Raw genomic sequence first — 6,000 nt, forward strand, 5'->3', positions numbered from 1 at the left:
ACTGCCGATCCTCTCATATGTTACTATATAGACACAGGTAGTGTACTGCCGATCCTCCTATAGGTTACTATATATACACAGGAGCAGGCAGTGTACTGCCGATCCTCCCATAGGTTACTATATAGACACAGGTAGTGTACTGCCGATCCTCCCATAGGTTACTATATATACACAGGTACAGGAAGTGTACTACCGATCCTCCCATAGGTTACTATATATACACAGGTTGTGTACTGCCGAACCTCCCATAGGTTACCATATATACTGCCGATCCTCCCATAGGTAGCTATAGGTTACCATATATACTGCCGATCCTCCCATAGGTTACTATATATACACAGGTACAGGTAGTGTACTGCCGATCCTCTCATAGGTTACTATATATACACTGGTAGTGTGCTGCCGAACCTCCCATAGGTTACTATATATACACAGGTTGTGTACTGCCGATCCTCCCATAGGTTACCATATATACTGCCGATCCTCCCATAGGTAGCTATAGGTTACCATATATACTGCCGATCCTCCCATAGGTAGCTATATATACACAGGAAGTGTACTGCCGATCCTCCTAGAGGTTACTATATATACACAGGAGCAGGCAGTGTACTGCCGATCCTCCCATAGGTTACTATATAGACACAGGTAGTGTACTGCAGATCCTCCAATACTTTACTATATATACACAGGAACAGGTAGTGTACTGCCGATCCTCCCATAGGTTACTATATATACACTGGTATTGTACTGCCGATCCTCCAATACTTTACTATATATATACAGAAACAGGTAGTGCATTCTTGTTTTCAAACCATGGCATGATTAGAAATTGGATTGAGGTGGTCGAGTGATTAAGGTGTCTGACAGTCTTTACTGCTATAGCATGGTACTGGCTGCAGGTCGGTGTTTTTTCTTCAGGAATTTTGACTTCCCTCCAACACCCAATCCAGGCACTTCCTTAATTTATCCAAGCTGTTAATAGAATGGAAGGCAATAACAAAGCAAAATTTTAAAAAACCTTATTTTCAATCAAAGCGGGAGAACTGACGAACGGGTTGCACAAACAATTTTGGTCTTTCTTAGATATTGCAATGAAATCACAGCCATATTTATACTTCATCTGCACCTCAACGAAACATCATTATAGTACGAAGGAAATAAATTACACTTAAGTCTCTAAGTACCACTTAGGATTCATATTACGACGATACTGCTGCATGTGAGAGTTACTTCCTGATTTATCACAGGCCTCGTGACCTGGCTATCGTCTCATTGTGAAGAGGAGCTTCTAGTCTCCTTGCTGTTTTAGCTCAGGACAAGAGAAAGTAAGAGTTTTGATACCCGCCCCAGTGTTGTAGGGTTTGCTGACGTCCCGACTTGGTCTTTGGAGTTAGGGGCTATTGCACTTTTCGAAGCGATAATCAGTGTTACATGTGGTTATTATAAGTGATGGAAACGTCTGTCTGAGTTTCATGCTAATGGTAAATGGGAATGCTCCGACACAGTCAGCTATCTGTGTTTCTTATACATGTCCGGCCTACGGAGACTGTAAATAACTCCGTACAGAAAACAATTGCTGCATTGCCGCCATGTTTCAAACGTATTCTCTCCTCGGAACCTCTCTCGTATTATTGAACTTACCTGAACAATCGGCTTCGGTATTATAGGGTGCAATCCACCAAGTTACAACATAACACGTACTACACATAGAAAACGACAAAATACTAATAAAATACATAAAGTTACATATGCGACCGTGACACACGAGAACCGGGAAAAAGTTCCCTTTGTGATATATCGGTCTTCATTTATGGAAGATTATCAGTGTTATATGTCTTTTTATCATCTTTTGGCTTAGCTGCATCGATAAGCTTGATGTTTCAATAGGAAGACGAATTTATAGTCAAAACGGTAGCATTACTAATTGCTCATAGTTACATCACAAATAATGTGCATTTATTTGATATACACAATTTTTATTGTTCATAGTTATCACATTAACTCTATATATTAAGACAATTTTCATTATTGCATTAAAACATGGAGTGTTTACCTATAAGGAATCTATACTAAGGAGTTATTGTACAGATAACGTATTTCACCCTCGATTTTATCATAATTTTATAGGTAATTATATGTCCTGATCGGGAAGCTGTACCTAAGTGTCCATTTCAGTAGAGATTTATGAAACGAATCCAAAATGTAATTCTGAACAAACCTCTGAAGAAGTTACTTCGAAGCTTCGTCATAATATTTGTAAATATCATATTTTTATTAACATTTATCTATAAATGTAATGGGTAAGTTACGTTCTATTTCATGCAGCATTAGTACAATATACAATTGAGACAATCAAGATCACTATAATACTGTACAGTACATTAACAATAACTATAATTGTAATTATAAAGTAGTTTACAAACACAGGAATACTACAATAATCAACTGAAGTTTAAGTTATATTTACATAAGAAACAAACAAAACCGACTAGGTTACATGCTCTAATTGGAGGCAATGAAGGTAATTTATAATCATCGTTTAATGAAGCCTTTCTTATTACTTCATTTGCCTTTTAAATGAATGGACACAAGTGACATATTCTGTTTATCACATATGAATATAACCATGTCGTACAGACGTCACGTTTATGACAACAGTAAACACCAGCGGATCATAGTTCTGCTTCTTGCCTTTTTTTTTTACATGTGTAGCCACAATAAAAATCATGACGTTGGGGAAAAAAGCAAAATGGCCGATATGTTTGGTCCTTCTGTTGTTGTTTACTTTGTTTGTATAAAGCTGAAGACGCTTAACTTTCCGTTACGCCCAGTGTTATTTTCTTGGTATTTTTTTTCAGGAGTTTGTGTGTATTTTTTCTTTTGTACATGTTTTCTTATAGTTTCACTAAATTTGAATTTGAAGAACATTCCATTGACCATATTTGGTATTGAACACCTAACATGATAGTTACATGATTATGATAATGATATTATTTTACTTCTTCACTGCATACGCTGATTACGTCATCGGGAACTTCCTGCAGAAACAATAATGTAACATCAACATAACGCACCAACATAAAAAACTATAAACAATTAACGAATATCATAGAAAGGACAAGTCCAATATTTATATATTTACATCGGGAACTTCTTGTAGAAACAATAATTTAACATCAACATAAAAAAACGTATACAGTTAACGGATATCATAGAAAGGACAAGTCCAATATTTATATATTAACATCGGGAACCTTTTTGTAGAAACAATAATTTAGCATCAACATAAAAAAAACGTATACATTTAATGGATATCATAGGATTTACTTGAGGAACAGTGACTTTAATTTATAAAAATAATTTGTATGAATAAGTTTACAGTTGTCCGATTTCCTCATCTGAATATTATAGATATTCCTGTTTATATGTTTTCACTTTTCTATTATTCTGGATAAATTTACGAAGCTCTTATTCGTATTATTCAGACATATCTGTACAAATTTGAATATGGCTGCCTGTGGCCATCTTGAATATCTAGCCAACGAACGTTAGCGTAATTAATTCAAGAATAAAATCTAAAATACAAATATCCTTAAAATGTAAACATTAACTCGTCAGTGCTAATAGTGGTAATAGGTATATAACCTTATGTTGTTATAGATATCAAGTTTTCTACATCTAATCATTCAAATGGGGCATGAACATTAAGGACGCATGCTGGATAATAAAGTGTCAAGGATATTATTTTGATAAAGTTATAAAATAATTGTATCAGTTCTTAAATATGAAAATCGAGAATGACTACAGACTGATATCTAGGAATCTGATATCAACTCACAATTATGATAAATACATGTATCCCCTTAGTTCCAAACATAGTTCTGTATGTCACAAAGGACGAGGGCGATCACAATTATGATAAATACGTATGGTTTCCCTTAGTCTCAAACACAGTTCTGTATGTCACAAAGGACGACCCAGCAGGCATTTTACGTCAAATTTACGTCGGATTTGGACTTAATCCTGACGTCAGGATTACGTCAAATAATGGTCAGAAATGAAAGTAATATTGACGTAAATGTCTGACATCTATATTACGTCAGTATTTTACGTCAGATTTTCGTCATTTATTAGTCAGAATTGGTCAGAATCTGACTTCAGATGCGTTACGTTGCGGATGCTTTGAAGAATTAAAAAGTAATATTAATAAAATAAATCAAAATATAGTTCCTCTTACAAATTTTATTTATAGCATAATTGCACAAAAAATTATATATGTATCATGACAATAATCAACAAATTTACAAAAATGACAAGAGCGACAAAAGAAATTATTCATGACATGATCTTCATTGTTTAAATATAACAAAACTAGTCTTAAAGACAATACAAACAAGCTTCTGTATATATGAACTCTCGTGTGTAAATTTTCTATCAAACTCATTATTTTAAAACATGCACAATAGAAACAAAATATTCATTTTCTTTTCAAGATTTTACAATAAACAAGAATTGGAAAAAAAACTTGTTAAAGAAATTATTGAAATTAAATATTGAAAACCTAATTTATAAATACATACACAAAAAGCAACCATGAAACATTCCAAATGCACAAAATACAAAATGTTTGAAACATAAAATGTTCATATTTATTCTCTGTTAGAGTGAGCCCCTAACAAAATTAATGTATATTTTATTATAATACCAGTAACCCTTCTTAAAATTAAGATTTGAATACCATATTTCCCATGAAAAGTTGACAGTGTTTTTCCCAATACATGAATGTCACAATATGTTACAAGAAGGACTTTAAATTATTAAATACAAATAAGAGGAGATAATAAAAGAGGAAGTTTTCCATGAAACTTTATGCCTGAAAATAGGTTTGCAATATTAAATATTGATTGTTGGTACAGAGATTCATGTAAATAAATGTTGATAACATTATTTACTGGTGTCTTCCTCCTCCTCCACTTCTCCTGTCGGGCACATGTTTTAATGTGTACCCGATCACTGCTTCCAGGTCAGCGTCTCTGCAGTCTGTACACCTTTGTGTGCTTTCTGAAAGGATCAATGCAATAGATCCTAATACTAATGTAACATTTGTTGTTCTTTATTTTTTTCTAGTATTGCATTTAATGTTAAAACATTGCAATTGGGAAGAAAATTTATTCCTTTAAAGATTTAAAGAAGAATGTAGAATATGAATATTCTACCCAAGGTGAAGAAGTTTGGGTTATAACTTTTTTGTTCAATTTCAAAATATTTCATTGTTAATAAATAGTATACATAACAAAATATATAACATATTATAAATAAATAGTCTAAACTTAGTATTAACAATGTGATTAAGTCTTTTCCCAAATGATACCGATATATTTTAAATTAATTAATATATTCAATTTTTGTTAATAATAGGATGGTATTTTTCAGTTTATAATAATAAAGAGAGAATAAAGAAAAGAAAATAAACCACTCACATACTCACTCCCACACTACATCCACAACTCCTTAAGTATACTAAATATTATAACTATAGGATTTGTATGTATATATTATTACTTGTAAATTGAGAATCTTTTAGTTGTTTTTAATAAGAACTAGTATGATAAAGTATAAAACTACTAAATTCATCTGACATTCCAATGATACCATAAAGCAAAACAATAAGGTTAACATTTCCTAATAAATTATATACTGAATTAACATGATGTCTAACATGTGAGTAAAGAGGACACTGGAAGAAAAAGTGTATAGCATCTTCAAAATTTGCACCACACATACAGGAGCCATTTGGGTTATAACCTTTGAAGCCTCCGTTAAGACCCCAACTTATACACCCTTAGGTAGAATATCCATATCACACATACCTACATTTGTACATTAACTATTTTTCTCCCAAAATATCAGCCAATTTTGTCAAAATATTGATGTATGCACAGTAAACCTGGTTAAAAAATCCCAAAACAATTCAACTTGTGAAAATGATTTATAGATACG

This window comes from Ylistrum balloti, unplaced genomic scaffold (genome assembly GCF_031769215.1).
Source record: "Ylistrum balloti isolate Yb309-2 unplaced genomic scaffold, AGI_CSIRO_Ybal_v1 Utg369594, whole genome shotgun sequence".
NCBI classification, from domain to species: domain Eukaryota; kingdom Metazoa; phylum Mollusca; class Bivalvia; order Pectinida; family Pectinidae; genus Ylistrum; species Ylistrum balloti.